At 26.6% G+C, this 18,463-nt stretch overlaps 3 pseudogenes across 2 annotated transcripts; 2 read left to right on the top strand and 1 right to left on the bottom strand.

Moving 5' to 3' along the window:
• Positions 1–18,463, bottom strand: part of LOC149880568 (uncharacterized) — a 77,830-nt pseudogene that overhangs the window by 23,680 nt on the left and 35,687 nt on the right.
• Positions 1,971–4,550, top strand: LOC149880572 (uncharacterized; annotated as a pseudogene). Its single transcript, XR_016445976.1, has 3 exons — positions 1,971–2,209; positions 2,453–2,605; positions 2,799–4,550. The product of XR_016445976.1 is annotated as an uncharacterized LOC149880572 (transcript).
• Positions 3,568–7,819, top strand: LOC145182657 (uncharacterized; annotated as a pseudogene). The gene is made up of 11 exons (XR_016445977.1): positions 3,568–3,688; positions 5,215–5,407; positions 5,485–5,640; positions 5,887–5,943; positions 6,019–6,108; positions 6,190–6,225; positions 6,415–6,453; positions 6,535–6,634; positions 6,722–6,939; positions 7,104–7,260; positions 7,586–7,819. The product of XR_016445977.1 is annotated as an uncharacterized LOC145182657 (transcript).

Below are 18,463 nucleotides of genomic sequence, written 5' to 3'. Positions count from 1 at the left end.
ACTACGCTATAAACATTTAACTAATTTAAAAATTAAAAATATGAAAAAATCTCAATCAATCATGTAATTCTTATCATGTCAAGCATTTTTACAAATATATTAAATAGAAGCAACCAACTGTGTTCTATACTTTACATTTTGAAATATTTTTCTTAATCAAAATATGATTACATTGGTGAGAGGGAAAACATACTTGATTATGATATCATTCATAAATCAGAACTATAAAATTTAACCTCTTAAAATTAGTTTAAAATTTTAACTATAGAACCCATGTAACTTAAAAATATGGTTAAAAATTTTGAAATTTAAATCCTTGAATTTAAAAAATTTCAGGAATTTTCCAGGATTTAAGAGAAAAAATGAAAAGTTCCTGGACTTTCCAGGACACTCATCAAATTCCAGGACTTTCCAGGACTGTGGGAACCCTGTATATTGTATAATAAAAAATGTAAAGACAAAATATACTGGTGGAGTAATCATATAAAACAATATTTATTTATAATATACAAAATTTATTGTTATATAAGGACTTTCTTATAGCGTAAAACTTTGTTAGGTCACACAACGGTTTTTAGGAAATCAACAGCAGCAACAACAACAACAAAAACTAACGAAATATGCACTAAACAATAGATATTTTCTTTGCTTGCATATTCAAAAGTAAAAAAGTTGTAGGTGCTTTTTAAAATAATGCTGCACAGGTTGAGATACATTTCACACTTGACACTTTTCACCTGACTATATCTGAAAGAATTTAATGAACTTGTGATGTTGCTAAGGTCTGAAATAAACCAATTTATACTTTTAAATAAAAAGTAGTGTTTAAATAAAAAGTATTGTTTAAATAAAAAGTAGTGTTTTCTTATTTTTTTCACTATTGAAGAAAAAACTGAGTAACAAAAAAAAAAAAATCTGATTCAACTTTTCATTTTCTAAATAACTGATCTTTTAAGAAATAACCAGTCAGTTTTAAATACCAGTGATTCACTACATCAAAGTCTCTTTAACCTATTAAGACAATCTAAAAAAAAATTATATATATAAACCATGAATAATTGTTCAGCATGAACTAATAGTATAACCATTTAAAAACTTTGTAAACAAAATCATATTTAAAGTTTCCCATATAAAAAATCTTACTTTTTATATTTCTTTGATGCAAACCCAACTTTAAAAGTTAAGCTCATTTATATGATGGCTATATTTTCTATTTTGAACTAGTTTAATAACTTAGAAGATGAATATTGAGAGATTAGAGATCTTTTACTTAAATATCAATTTAATAATGAAATGCAAAAAACATAACAAATTAAGTAAAAGATGAATTAAAATCATTTTATAAATAGTAAAGAATTATGTGAAAGTTATTGCAAATATCTATATAAATATATATAAATATATATATATATATATATATATATATATATATATATATATATATATATATATATATATATATATATATATATATATACACACATATATATATACATACATATATAAATATATATATATTTTTAATGACAAGCTTCATTTTCAATTTTTGTCATTAAACATATATACTTAACATAACCCTCAAATGACCTTTTGAAAAAACTTAAAAAATTCTTTATTAATAAAAAGAGGCTGATTAACAAACTATGCTCATTAAAAGTTCACTTCCCGCCTTAAAATGACTTAAGGGACCCGTAAGGGTCCCTTAACGGTTAAGGGTATGTTAAGGGTTATTTTTTTTATTAGATTTTTTTTTAACAAAACACATAATACTTTATATAATTTTTTGCCTTAATATTGTGTATATTTAGTAATTCTTAAACGTTAGGGTGTGTTTAGGGCAGATTCTAATAAAGGATCGGTTAGAGCGAAGTCAGGGCTATATAGTCGACTAGAACTTTCTGTAATTTTAAAACTCGGAAAAAAAATATTTTTCGGAATGATTTTGTAAGATTTTGAAAGCATGGTTTTTTAAACGTCTTCGGAAACAAATATGCTAAATGACCACAATTAAGTCATATATTTGTAGTTATTATATTACAATTTTAATATATCTAATATCGTGTTTTAAATAATACTATTGATTTTCAAAAATTAACAATAAAATATGTTTCCATATCCAGTGTATAAATTATTGGCTTTAACATGGCTTCAAGAAATGAAAGAAGAAAACGTCAAAATGAAATGGATACTTTTATATCGAGATTGGAAGGTAAATAGTAAACAAATAGGCAGAAATTTTTTAATCTTCATAATCATATAAAGGAAATCTTTTAAAATCTTTACAGTATGTTGTTTTTTTAATCTCTATTAAAAGATTGACTTTTAATAGAGATTAAAAAGATATTCTTCATAGCAGAGTATTCTGCTTTTTTATTATTACCGTATATTATTTAAAATTCGAATTTTAAATTATCAAGTTTGAAATATTTTATGTTTTACATATTTGTTTTAGGAGAAACTGACAATTATTTAACGCAGTTTGAAACTGTAGCAGTAAAAGAAAATATCACAATTGGCAAAGATTACTGTGATGATGAAAGTGTATCTTCTATTTTTGATGAGGCGACTGGAATATGTGATTCAACTGAGGATGAAAACAATGAAAGTAATTTCTTAATTTAAACAGATCAATTGTTTGTTGCAGTTTTTGCACAATGTGTGCATAGTTTTTGACAATATTACTCAATAAACACACACACTATATTGATTTTTTTCAATAATTTTATCAAGTGCAGTTAGTCAATTTACACATTTTATAAATTGCTAAGATGATTAGCAAATGAACTTTTTTTTCTCAGGTGAAGTTCCATTGGAGGAGAACCATGAAAGTAACAAGGAATACAAGAGTAATTTCTCATCCCTGCATACAAAACTATTATATTTCTGTTTACTTTATAAACTGAGCAATAGTGCAATACTTTGTTTGCTTAACATTTTAACTGAGGAAGGAGTTGATGTTCCTGTGTCCGTTTATCTTTTTAAAAAACCTCTAGTTGCAAAGAAGATCCAGGTGTTAAAGAATACTCTTAACTGCGGTAGAAATTTTGGTTACTTATCGATTTTTGAAAATTTATTTTACTGTATTAAAAATAGTCTAGTGGTATTCAAAACGCAATATGTAGATCTTAAAATTAAAATTGGAATTGATGGTATTCCAATATTTAAAAGCTCACCGGTACATATCTGGCCAATTTTATTCATTATGAGAAAGGTAGGTTTTAATAAACCTATACCTATAGCTGTTTATGCTGGTTTATGCAAGCCAAATTTTTCTGGGTTTATTGAACAATTACACAAAGAGTTAGTTATGTTTAAGTCCTATGTTAATGTATCTGGATTTTTTATTAAAATAACCAATGTTTTATTTATATGTGATGCGCCAGCAAGATCATTCTGTCAGTGTGTAAAAAGTCACTCAGGGTATAATGCCTGTCCATACTGCAGGATTCCAGGTGTGTATGCTACTAACAAAGTAATTTTTCCTTTTGGTTTTACATATCCTTCGCGTACTGACTGTAATTATAAATCACTATCTGAATCGAACCAATTATTTTTATCTCCTCTAGCTGAAGTTGCAAATTTAAGTTGTGATTTTCCCCCTGAATATATGCACACTGTTTGCCTAGGTGTTATGAGAAGACTTGTAATATCATATTTTTCAAACAAATATGGCCGGTTAAACTGTCAGGTAAGTGAAAATCTAAAAGAACTGTTAGAACAAAGAGTTAAATTGTGGCATGGAGCTTTACCATCTGAATTTCATAGGAAAATAAGATCTTTTCGTAATATAAATTATTTTAAAGCCAGAGTTTCGAACCATTTTACTGTATACAGGCCCTCTTTTATTTAAAGGTATCATTCCTTTAAACTACTATAATCATTTTTTGTATTTACATTTTGCTATGTATGTGTTTATTGGAAAATCACACAAACATTATTATGACAATGCTACTTCTTGTAAACAGCATTTTCTCAATGATTTAAAGGAACTTTTTACTGAAAGTGCTTACACCTTCAATGCACATATGCTATTACATTTACCAGAATTTGTGCAGCAACTAGGACCATTAGATAAGTTTTCTGCTTTTCCTTTTGAAAATTATTTGTATTTAATAAAAAAACGTGTAAAAACTGGAACTTATGTATTTGAACAGTCCATTAACTCTGTTTTGACTATTAGAAGTTTATATTCCAGTATGCCAAAAGAAAGTTTTGTTTTCTCCAATAAATATCCCAATAATACTGCTCTTGTTGTGTATCAATCGAATATAGTTCCACTTATTATAACTTCTATTAGTGACGATCATATTGCTTCTGGATCCTTATTAATATTTAAATCAGATTTATATATTCATCCTTATCCTTCCAGTTCAATTGGTATAGGTAGGTATATTCTGTCTAACATAATTGTAACTGGTGTGAAGATCATTAATAAATGTATTTCTTTTATTGATGGCAATGAGTACATTATTATTCCATTTGCAAATAATGTTTTTAAGGGTTGACAAACAATGAGTGTGTCATGATCGAATAATTCTTTTGTTTTTATGTCATAGTAGATTTTATGTTATAAACTTTTAAATATAATATATTTAAATGATTTAAATTTTTTGTTTTTAAAATTTTGTTTTTTTTGTATTGTACATTGTTTTTTCTAAGAAATCAAGCACATTTAAATAACTTTCTTATTTTAAAAGTTCTATTGCTAAGTTTTTGTTAATAATTTTTTAATTTTTTGGTTGTCAAAAGTAAGAAAAAGTGTATAAATACAATTATAATAAAAATATTTTTTTTACAATTTTGCAATAAAATACGTTTTTAAATTCTCTAGTTTATATGTTTTATCTTCAAGAAACGTTTATTTAAAAAAATATTTTAAATTTTTTATTCAATTGTTATTGATTTAAAAAAAAAGAAGCAAAATAATGTTACAATGTTTTAATTGTTTATTCTCTTTTAATTGTTTATTGTTATTGCTACAATAATTAGTATTATATATATATATATATATATATATATATATATATATATATATATATATATATATATATATATATATATATATACATATATATATATATATATATATATATATATATATATATATATATATATATATATATATATATATATACATATATATATATATCATAATTAAATCATATTTGAGAAATTACACAATCACGTTTCAATTAAACTATTTTCAAAATTTAGAATAGTTATTCAAATGTCATCTACAATAGAGTATGTGTATCAAAAATATGTTTTAACTTATTGTTTACATGACAAATCAATATCAATTGTTCATGTTGATGATGTCATTGGGTGGACTGAAGAGGAGTTTGAGAAACTCAAAATTTGTAGAAGAGTAGAGTTAATGGTGAACAATGATGATAGTATGAATAAAGTAAAATTTTATCATTTTTTGTTTAATTTGATTAATTACAATTCAAAGCTTTATTATGTAAATCTATTGTTTATTAGGTTTTAGTTTTGCAATGTGCAACAGATTATGAGGGACTCAAAGAAACTTTAAAGTTTGTTTTTGAAATGAAAAGAAAAAAACAAACAATAAGTTTCATACAAACTCATTTTAATCCGGTCCGTGGCCTAAACCGACAAAGACTGCTTCCAGTTTATGTAAGTATAAAGTTTAAAGGTTTTAAATAGGCTAATATATGTTTTATTATTTGCTTTGATTTAGACTTAAGCTGTCTACCCAGCTAACACAAAACGTTCAAGAAACGTTCGTAGAACGTTAGAAACGGTCGGGCACGTTCTAAGAACGTTCTAAGAACGTTTCCAACGTTCTTCGAACGTATTTGAACGTTTTGTGTTAGCTGGGTACCTTCTGAAAGGGTTTATTTAATTTTTATTTTTATTCAGCCTCTTCACACAGCTTCTGAAGATTCAAATTTTGATACAGATCCTTCTGAGTCAATCGTAATATTTTAATTAATGCAGATTATAAAATTTATTTAATACTCTTTTATTTATAAAAATATTTTAATATTTTAGGCACCACATAATCAGGATACTGCTGCTAAAGCAGTTGCTTTAAAGCCTCTGCCACTTCTTAAAACTCAAAAAAATTCTGTTTCACTTAAGGTAGTTTTTAATTTTGCCAATGAAATGTTTTAATTATTAGATTTCTTTATGAACAATTGCAACAAGTTTCTACATTTTTAGAGTTCAAGTGAAAACAATGTCCAAACATCATTAAATGTATGTAAAGTAATAACTAAGTTCTGATATAATTTTTCACGATGATTGATTTTTAATAGCATTTTAATAGCAAGTATTTTCAAGTTTTTAATTTATGTCTTTCTCTTCGATAAATTCAATTATTTATTTATTGAATTAAATTGAATTTATCAAACACTTATTTTTGTATTGATATTTTATTTTTGGAAGGTTCCGAGTGTACAACTACCTTTACCTACCCAACAAACTGTAAGTTTTTAAAAATTGTGATCTAAAAATTGTGATCAATTGTGTTTTATATATATATATGCAAACAAATTTTAACTTTAGTCAAGTCCTCGTGATTTCTCTGATTCAAGTTTATTGCGGATGCACGATAGTATGCTAGGTGTTTGTAACCGTCTTAACATTGAACCATTTAGTGCACAAGGTTTGAATATTTGTAATTTTTATAATTTGTAATTTGTAAAATAAGTGGCAGAAGTATTACATATTTTTATTGTGGTTATCATAAGAGGAAAGTTTCTTATGAATGCGTACATTTTACGTGAATTGACATCAATCCACTCTAAGTTAAATAATCTGGAACAACGACAGGGAAGATTGGAGGCACGTGTTTGCAGTGTTCCTGTTGATCAGAATATTCCTGTTGATCAGAACACCTCAAATATCCAATTTCCTGTTTTTACCTCTCTGCTGCAATATTCTGAAATTGCTAAGCACCCAAAGAATATGGTAAGTTTTTTGATTCATTTCTAGTTATGCGAGTATACCCATGATGCGTTTGCTAAATACATACACGGTGTATATATTTGTATAATACACCTCTTGACAAAAGATTTTAATGAGATAATACATTTATATTGTTACGTAACAGGTACGTACCTGATCATTTTTAGTTATCATGGATGAAGCTTGAAGGAGGGATAAATGTCAAAGACCATATTTCTCGTGTATTAAACAAATTGCTGACATATGACCTACAGCGAAATATCAACAGGACTGGAAGTCATGGCAAGCATAAGTTTTTTGATAACCTGGAAAATCTGCTCAAAAGTGAGTTTAATTCAGATTTTTGTATAAATAGGAATCTGTCTGTGAGTCAACAATTTGACTCATAGTGTTTGATTTAAAGACAATAACAAAAAGATTGATTCAAATAAAAAAATAATGAGTAACAAAAATCAGTCTATAACCTCATTATAAAACTATTTTACTTGTATACCTTTTTACCTGAAATTTTATAAATTTTTCAAATTATATTATGATTCTATAAAATAATCTGTTATACGTGTGAAGCCATATATATTTAACTATAGTGTTTGTATATATGATTATATATTTTAATTAATATTAAGTGATTGTTTTGTTATATTTATAGCGTCAACTATTCATTTTTTCCCCGGTACCACGACAAAAGAAATTGAATTAAAAGTGGCTCGATTTTTTAACAACGCCCAGAGATCGCTCTGGCGGTCGACTGCGGCGAGGTCTAAAAAAGACCGATGTTTCAATAGAGGAAGACAAAGATGACGATAGCAACGAGGGTAGCGAAGAAGACAGTGATAACGCTCCTCAACAGAAAAAACGGAAGACTTTTTTAAATAAATACTAGTATCGTGTTTTAAATAAGTTTTTTTATGGATACTTTTATTACAAGTTGTAATGATTTCGATAAGTAATAATATTACAAGTTGTAATGCTTTCGATAAGTAATAATATAAATAATAAACTATAAAATCCATAAAAAAAAGTTTTTATTGAACACTTATAAATAAACCTTGAAGGTGTCAAATTTTATAGAATTTTTATAATTTAACTATATAAATTTGTAGTGTTTTTATTATTTTATTTTAAAAAAAAAATGAAAAAACAATCACGCTTTACTACTCATTTTCTGAGTAGTGAAGCGTGGTTTTTTTTTTTGGTCGCTTTAGGGCTAGCCCTTAAGGGACCCTTATATTCGGCGCGGACATTTTCGTCAGGGTCCCATAAGGACTAGCCCTTAAGGGACTCTTAAGTTTTTTTAAGGCGGTTTATCTCAGATGCCTTTAGGAAAACCTTTTTTTTCAGAGGCTAAATTTAATAAAATACTAGACAAATATTGAATATTTTATTTAAAATGTTAGGCAGCTATTAAGATATTTAAAATGTTAGGCAGCTATTAAATGTATGTATATATATACATATATATATATATATATATATATATATATATATATATATATATATATATATATATATATATATATATATATATATATATATATATATATACACACATATACATACATTTAAAAAAAAAAATTTTTGCATTCAACAGCATAACAAAAAGACCTCTCCACAAAATGAATTCATCACCACTGTAAATGGTTTTAAGTAGCCTTTTTAAATTACATAAAAAATTTACTTGAAATATACTTTGTAATAAATTCCCAATATGTTCATAATCAATTTGAATGTTAATAACTAAGAACAAAAGACAATTCTTCACACCAAAACAATTTCTGTTAATGAAACTTAGATAATCACATTTTCTATAAAACTAAAAAGTTCGTTTTTAAAAAACTTCCTGCAAATAAAATTTTCATAAGCAGTGTAATCAACTTAAGTGGCACCTGCCTAAATGAATTTACACGTAATATAAATAGAATACTATTATTACAAAAATTAATAATATAAAAAAACTCACTGAATCTTTCCATGTCTGATTATTTTTATCTCCCTAGTCATACTGAAGCTCTGTATTAATAGATATGAATAAGTTTTTTATAAACATTACATGAATTTTCTATCAATTACACATGTTTTTGCCCCACAATAACACATGTTTTTGCCCTACAATTTCTCTGGTAAATGCCCTACAATTGCTTTGGTAAATCATTAATAAATTGTCCACAAAAATTTAAAAAGGTTGCATCAATACTAAATAAATTTTAAAAAGTAACAAAATTGTACAGGCTGAACAGAAGACAACATTAATATTTTAATTTAGCCTGCTGGTATTACTGTTATCTTAACAATTTTAACTATTTAAAATTTGAGTTTTATATAATTCAAGTTCAATAGTTTTAAACTTCCATAAGTTTAAGAAACATAAAACATATATTTGCCAGCAGTAAAACATAATATTTGCAGTAAAACATAATATTTGAAACATAAAACATAATATTTGCCAGCAGTAAAAAATTGAGAAAGTTTTTTACAGAATTGCAAAACTTAAGTAATTTATTATTCTGTTCAATATTGTAAAAGTTAAATTGTTAATAGTGGCAATCATCTTTCTTACTCATTTATCTACACGTGACAACCAATAAGCTCTGCAGTACAATAAAGTAGAATACACTAAGGATATTATAGTAAGATTAGTTGGGTAAAACTACTGTCTACAATGCAAGTCAAAGAAGTTTGGTCATGAGGAAAAAATATTTATGAGTGGAATAACAGAGATGAAGATAGCACATGCCTTATGTGTCTCTTAATATTCAAGAGAAATAAATTATGCAATAGACCAGCTATACTTACCTTCAAAATGTCAATATTGTTTTCCAAAATGACAGATTTCATCCTTATACAGCAAAAAATCACAGAAGTGGCTAAAAGAAAACCTACTAAATGGGAATAATTCAATGGTTTTCCAGTTCATCAGATTTAGTATCACTTTATCACTCAATTTAGCCATACATTGAGTCAGAGCCCTGTGCATCTCTACATAACAGTGTCACTACTCTGATGTTTTCCATCATCAAACTGTTGATTACCATGGCTATTGATCTCAAAACAAACTGCAGCGATTTAGGCCAGAAACTGACGCTTTAATTAAGCAAATGAATCTCATATTGAGTATTATATCTTAAATTCATGTGTAAAATCTATGAAACAAATTGTTTTCAATAAAATTATTAGTGTTTTGAACATCTACTTGATAACATAAAAACTAAAAAAACTCTAATGTGATGATTACACCAGACAAAAAAACAGGTACACGTTTTTGGTTTCAAGCTGATTAGTTTTTAAAGTTTGGGTATGATTTTCTTTAACTGTTTATGGTGGTTTCTTTTAAACTTTTCACTTGGAGTAGACAATTGTAAATAATAATAATATATATGTACACATGTATATATTATTAAAACTATATATATATGTATATATATATACATACATATATATACACATATATATATACTTATATATATGTATATATATAAGTGTATATATATATATATATATATATACATACATATATATATATATATATATATATATATATATATATATATATATATATATATATATATATATATATATATATATATATATATATATACTTATATATAAACATACATTGAAAGTTTGAAAAAGTAGTGTAATGCAACTTACATTTCCGTAGCTTTTCAACATTTTATTCATGACTTTGACATGAATAAAGATTACAAAAAAATATATCTGATTTTAATATCAGGTATATACACTTTTCAAAGAAAAATAGTAAATATATCTGATTTTAATATCTTTCTGTTAGAGCTTTAATCATCACTTCGTATTTAACAAAATGGCGAGGAAATTATTTGTTTATGCGCATGCTTGTAGCAAAAACGCAATTTAGTCGCAAAAACGCAAATAAGGGGTAGCAAAAACGCATTTAAGTAGCAAAAACGCAATCATGTAACAAAAGCGCAAAATTGTAGCCAAAGCGCATATGCGTAGCGAAAGCGCAAAAAACTTGTAGTAAAAGCGCAGATACCGATCATTATTATTATTATTATTTATTATTATTATTATTATTATTATTATTATTATTATTATTATTATTATTATTATTATTATTATTATTATTATTATTATTATTATTATAGTTACTATTACTACTATTATTATTATTATTATTATTATTATTATTATTATTATTATTATTATTATTATTATTATTATTATTATTATTATTATTATTATTAGTATTATTATTATTATTATTATTATTATTACTATTATTATTATTATTATTATAGTTACTATTACTATTATTATTATTATTTTTATTATTATTGTTATTATTATTATTATTATTATTATTATTATTTTTATTATTATTATTATTATTATTATTATTATTATTATTATTATTATTATTATTATTATTATTATTATTATTATTATTATTATTATTATTATTATTATTATTATTAACTATTACTAAATATGATTTTTGACATTCATATCTTGAACAACTAAGTCGATAAATGTATATGGAAGAGAAAAATTTTGATACGATGTCGAACTACCTTAAAAAGTGATTTTGTTTTCCGAATTAAAATCAATATGATAAATATTTGTATCTATTGTGGTAGCAGCGGATATTATTTGTGATGTATTTTCGTTGAGAGATGTTGCTTGTTTCACGTAACTCTTGGACATAAAGTAGCCTCGAAATCTCTCACTCAAACATTTCTTTTCGATCTTTGAACACTGCAATTGCATCTTCTCGTGTCACACACGCGCCGTCAAATTTTTTTAATCCTTTGAGCGCGGAATAAAATTTAAACGCCGTTCGGAGAAATTGAACTAAAAAAAAACAACTCAAAAAACAACTATTTTGAGATTTAGTTAATTTTTTGTAGTTTTTAAAAGAAATTAAGAAATGTGATGTATTTAATTCATAACTGTTGTGTGATAATTAGAAAAGCATCCAGGGCACAGTCCTACACAACATGACTTACACTGCCAACTGGTACGGACACGGGTTTGGTGCCCAGCGACACAATTTTTTTTTTTTCCTGAACCAATTTTAACAAGGTTATGACCATATAAAGGATTGTTAATTGCTGTGTGTTGAGGAAGTGGATATGGTACCAATGTACTTCTAGCCACTTCCATCTCCCTAGATGTTCGTCTTTTTGTAACTGCTTTTACTGGTTCATACCATCCAGCTAAACTTTCCACAACTGCCATCATAAAACTTATTCTAGACATGGGCTTACGTTCATTAGTGTTAAGCTTATACAATAGGTAGCTGTTTAGAATAGCCCTGCCAAATAAAGAAAAGGCAACTTTTGTAGTCAACTTTATTGTCTTACGCTCTGACAGGTACACAAAAGAGCTGTGGATCTCCCATTTAATCCCATTAATTTACTAAATTTTCCAAAAATTCTATTGTGAAAAATAAGTCAACATAGTCATTGGGCTTTGACTCTGGTGAAATAGTATGTTTGGGTCCTGGTACACCAGTAAAATATTGTGCCTTCATCAAATAAACTATCATCACTGCTACTTAAATATTCTTCGCTTGTAAAACTTTCTTCGCTGTCACTCATCTTTAATAAAAAATTTACACAAACAATATACCAAAAGATAGAAAAAAATGTGCTCTAATTAATGGTCAATGATATATTATATATATTAGATGTCTAACTTGCGGGATTTTATTGGACGAAAAGTGAAGCCGCTCTTTTTGTTTACAAATTGAATCCACCATTTGTAATAAAGGCAAAAACTATATCCGCCATTTGTAATAAGGGCAAAAACTATATCCGCCGTTTGTAATAAGGGCAAAAACTATATCCGACGTGCGAAATAAAAGTTAAAAATGCACGTTTTTGCCCGAATTAGAAATGGCTCCCACGGCTTCACATTTCGGATCGAAGTTAGACATCTAGTATATATAATATATCATTGTTAATGGTACCATTTTAAATTTATGAACAGCGGTATTTTTGCTAAAAAAGTCATAGTTCTGAAGAACACTTTTAATAGGGTAAGGACTATTGTAATTGTAACGAACACAATAATAGTAACAATAATTATTGTTATTGTATTAACATAATTTAGAAACAATAACAATACTTGTGATTTACAACTATTGTAATTCTGTAATACAATAACAATAAATATTGTATTGCAATTCATTTTTATAAAACAATAACAATATCTGAAAAAAAATCTATTGTAATGACCCACTACAACAACAATAATTATTGTATTGTAATTCGTCTTTGTAATACAATAACAATATAGTTATTGTAATAAAAAAAATTATTTTATTGTCAAAATTTGATAAATGTTTTAATAGTCCAGTTGCCGACTATATACTCTTGTACCCTTGAAATAGGGTACAACTAATATTTAATGATTGAATCTATTTTACTGAAACATAATGGGAGGGGGAAGGGGAGCCAGAATGGTAAATTGGGCAACTTTAGATATTGAAAATCAAAGTTAACGGGATCAAAAAAAAGGAAACCACCATTTTTCTGCAAATGAAAGGGATTCGGAAGACCTAAGACAGCGATTCAACATAAAATTTGGTACGGATTAATTATCAAAAGAACATTTGCGAACGTATGTCTTATGTAATAGTACCAATAAAATACCACAATGAGCGGAAACTAAAAACCTTATTGCTAAGAAATTATCCTGAATTAGCAATTTAAAATTCGGGAAATTTCTAATAAAACTATTTATAAGTAAAGTCTTGTATTGTAAAAAGAGTATACCAAAACTTCTATAGAATTTTATTAAATATATTAATTGTAATTTATATAATATATTATTAAATAAAATCTTCTTAAATATTTTGTGGTTCATTCTCGGGTACAACCGATTTTACCCGATTCAAAAAACATTTTATGTTGAATTGCTATCTGCTTAGTATTTACACAATAAACGTTTAATAAACTAAAATTTTAAACTTTGATAAGTCTAAAATTGTATTTTAACTTTAATTTTAGCCAAATTCTTTCCAGCCGACTAGTACAAATTAGGTTTTTTATTGTTTTATAGTCATGGTTTTTTTATTACGTAATAAATAATTCTTCCACGGAAGAATTGACACGGAAAAGTATGAGATATTTGGAAAAATAATGAAGAAATTGTTAAAAATAGTACGGTTAACATTTTGTTTTATTTTCAGGCCTTAAACGCATCAAGAAAAATCTCCTTTTGGCTCTTCGTTTCGTCATCATTAATTTTTTTATGTTGGTTCTTCAACTTTTCAAGACATTAACATTTTTATTTAAGAAGAATTATTATGTTTAACTGTTTGTGTTACTAAAGTTAATTTTTATATATATTGGGGAAAATCCTAGCATGTTGAAATCCAGTCATTGCATGGAAACCAATGAAAGCCACACTCAGATGAAGATTTTTCTTCATCCTTGTTCTTGCATTAAACCAGAAAATTAACTTATTTGCTTTTTTAGAAATTTTCATTTATACTGTTAGTTCCGTTAAAAATAAAATATACCACTAGAATTGAAATTTTGTTTTGTTGTTTTGCGCAAAATGATATTAAACGTTTTTTCTCTTAAAACTTTATCATTCTCAGGATAAGAACCCAAAATAAAAAAAGAAAGAATAATTTCGGACTGTATGTAAGTTATTTGTTTAAGAAAAAGCAGAAAATAAATGGAGCTATTGTTTTACTTCTTTTTATAAAAAAAAATCTAATTTAAAAATTTTTATTTATTTACTGGAACTTTTGGTTCGATTGTAAGTTTGCTTTTTGGAAGAGCGACCCAAATACGCTATGGCCTGTTTAAAACTGATTTACTCTACATACTTCGCCAATGGTGTAACTCCGCTACAGCTTAAGTAGTTAAATCATAAGCAAAATATGAAACTGATACCTTAAAAAATGGGCCTTTTTTGAATTAAAGTAAAGCACGACACATTTTTTAAAATGGCTCTGTATTTCTGCAGAGTTTTATTGTTAAGAGACATGTTATTTGCGCCCCTACACTTTCTAGCCCCCCCCCCCCCCCAGATTAAATAAGTTGTCTACGGCCATGAGTAGGGAGTTTTGTCACGTGACATTTTATCGCGGAAAAAAATATATCGAACGTTTTTGAAAAACTTCGTCCAAAAAACGCAACAAATGATTTTATGTAGGTGTCGAAGAATGAAAACCCACCCATGAAAATAAATAGTATATATGTATATACAAATGTTATTTTTTTTAGAAAAGGTTGCACTACAATAATTTTTGGGGGACATCGTTTTGCTTTAGAATTGATAAAGTTATTTAACTTTAAATGTTTCAGTTTTGTTTATATACAAGTAAATTAAGCTAATTCTTTCGCCCCCACATAAAAACAGATGCTGCAACTATTCATTTATTATGTCAATCAGTTTTTTTGTTTGTTTTTGGCAGTCTAATAGGGTGGGTTTTTTTGTTTTCTAAGTGGAAATTTTATAAATTTCCCCCGTCTTAAGATAATTATTGTTAACGCAACTTTTTACGCAAGAAAAAAAAAAGATAAAGTTTTTTTTTTTTTGGGCGCCAAAAGTTTAACGAGAAACGTTAAGGAAATATTTCATAAAAGTATATGAATTGAAAATATTAAAACACGAATATCTTTGGAACTAAATAAGCTACAGAAGTGGTTGAAACCATTTTGAAAATAAAATATATTAAGGAATCCAATGCATTTTAAATAAAAAAGATTTACATCGGCTATAAAAATTGCCTAAGCTCCCTACCATGAGTTAATGTTTTTAAAATCAGAGATATTTTTAATCTTCATTTTTAGTTCATAAATTCTGTTTGCTACACTAGCGTTATGTAATGGTTTTTTTCAAGTTTTTGTTCAACACTTGTTGATTTTTATTGTGAATTTGTTTTTTAATTTTTAAGTGGAAATATAATTCCTCCCCCCCCCTCCCCCTTTCTTTCTAAAACAGCCTCTTGGTTCCAAAAGCCCTCCTCAATGGTCCAACAAATGTTGTAATAAATATTTTTTACTAAATATCATTTTTTTGACTAAATTTTTTTACTAAATTTTTACTACATTTATTTACTAAATAGAATTGTATTTTTATTTAAAAAATTTATAACTAAAAGATCACTTTTTATTGCTTAAATATTACTGTATGCATTACCATTTATTTTTAACAGTCATAGAGCAGGGTTTTTATGCAAAATAATATCTAGTGAAGAAAATAAAGCTACGCTAAATAACAAACAACTATCAAAATAAAAATTAAATTTAATCTGACTATTTTTAACATACAAACCTATTGCATATTTAAAAAAAATCACATTAAAAACAATAAAAATTACAATTGCACCAATTTCCTTTTGATCAACCTGTTACCAATCTGGAAATATTTTTGTAGAAGAGCTATTTGGATTTCATTAAGACCAAAAAAGAAATTTCGCAATGCAGTGTTACCAATACAGCGATTTTTATTTAGGAGAGCTTGATGAAAAGTTTAATTTTAAATTAAAATTATAGTAACATTCGTCCACTAAAAAATCATCGATTCGCAAGTATCAGTTACTTTCACGGCATTGGCTAGCAAAGTAAATAACTGACAGCTGCCTCCGATGCATATTTAATTAGCGGTATTTGAATGTCTCCGCGTTGTTAACATAATACGCGTTGTTTTTTTTTATAAGAAACTAAGCAAACGGGCCAGCACTAAAAAGTTTCTTATTTTAAGAGTACTTTTTTACATTTCTAGTACTAAACGTTTCTTAAGTATTAAAAGAGAGAAAAAGTAAATAAATTCAATTTCAAAACCTGCTAACATATAAGATAAAATGTTTTACAAAAAAAAAAAAAAGGAAGTTTAAAATATCTTAAAACTATTAATAACTTTAATTTGTAACCTTAATATATTACTGTTAAAAGATATTTGGTACTTTAAAGATTTCCGTCAAATTTCTAATAAGCACGGCGATAAACTTTATTTTCGTAAACTTAAATGAGTTTGTTTCGTTACGTAAGCTTCTATATCAAATACTTTCCATAAATTTGAATGTTATGGCGAGTTAAAAAGGAACTGGCGTTAGGGTGTTAATTAAACTGATATTTTAAAAGCTCAACGAGTTTATAGCACACTGTAAAAAAAAAAGGGTTTCGCAAAAAGTTTTTTACACTCGCATAAGGTTTTCTACCACTAGAAAACCTTTTGGTTTTTACACACCGCGTGTAAAAAACCTTTTGCGAAACCTTTTTTTTTTTACAGTGTAGGTTGAGGGTCTGGAGACTGTTTGGTTAGAAAAGCGCGAGGTCTTTGGGCTATTTGGTTAAAACTGGGCGAGGTTAATCGTTAAAGGGTTAAGGTTGTGTTTACCGTCTTCAGTATATTTTATTCTACAATACAACTCAATAAATGTTCTATTTTTGTGTAGTTAGGTTAGCACTTTTTTATTCATTGCGTTTATAAAATACAAGTAATATTTTCTTATTCTTTTTGAAGTGTTTTACTGTTTTTATCAATTACTTCTCTATTTCTTCTTCTTTTTTATTTGAAACGGCAAAAGTTTTGCTTACTTATTTTAAATTTTTCTTCTGATTTCTGTTTAATTCTTTACTTCTTCTGTTTATCAAAAGTTACTTCTTCTTTTTCTCTTTTGTTCACTAATAAAACTTCTTGTTTATCCAAAAACTCTTCAACCACAAAAATTCTCTCTCTAAAAATTCTTCTCAAAAAACTTTTTTCAAAATTCTTTTTTACTTCCCTTTAAAACTATCTATTTTACCTCTGTAAATCTCCGTCTCCCTCTCCATAAACCTTTTTTTTTTTGAGCTTTTACAGTGTTTGCTTGTTTTCGATACCTATTCATCATTTATTTACATGACGGGGTGATGAGTTTTTGTGTTTACGTCTCTTCTCAGTTGTTTTTAACTTTTCTTCTTTCCGCTTTATCATTTACTTACATGATATATTGAAGAGTCATCGTGTGTACGTCTTTTCCCAGTCGTTGTTTTTAACTTCTCTTCTTTTCTTTTTTTGTTTTTAACTTTTCTTCTTTTTTAACTTCTCTTTCTGTTTTGTCATTTATTTATATAGCAGGTTTACGAGTCATTGTATGTACGTCTATTCCGATCGTTGTTTTTAATTTAATACTCTATCCTCGCAATGTAAAAACTTCAGTTCAAACTTCATATAAAAATGTTTAAAATGTCTTTTGTTCATCAAAAATCTTTAGCTTTATCTTTAGTAAAAATTGAAATTTTGCCCAATTCAATCCTCTTTTAACCACTCTTAAGTGTAAAGTTCCGCTACTGTGAGACAACACGCTGAGAAAATATTCAAAACATTAAAAAAGTGTATGTAAATTCTGGTGCTTAGTATTTTTTATTTCATTTTATGTCATTGCTTAGAATGATGAACTAATGAATACTAAAATTAAAAGAGTATTTAGTAATTGAAAACAGTAATTGACACTGTGCTTATCCGTAAGAATGATCTGAAAAATATTAGGATTTTCGATATTCGAACTTCAAGTTTATAAAATATTTGTAGTGAAGCACAA

This window comes from Hydra viridissima, unplaced genomic scaffold (genome assembly GCF_058129835.1).
Source record: "Hydra viridissima isolate aposymbiotic clone 2 unplaced genomic scaffold, HvirCarnegie_v1 scaffold_12, whole genome shotgun sequence".
NCBI classification, from domain to species: Eukaryota; Metazoa; Cnidaria; class Hydrozoa; order Anthoathecata; family Hydridae; genus Hydra; species Hydra viridissima.
The sequence above is the reverse complement of the archived record's forward strand: the minus strand, read 5'-3'. Positions and strand labels throughout refer to the sequence as shown.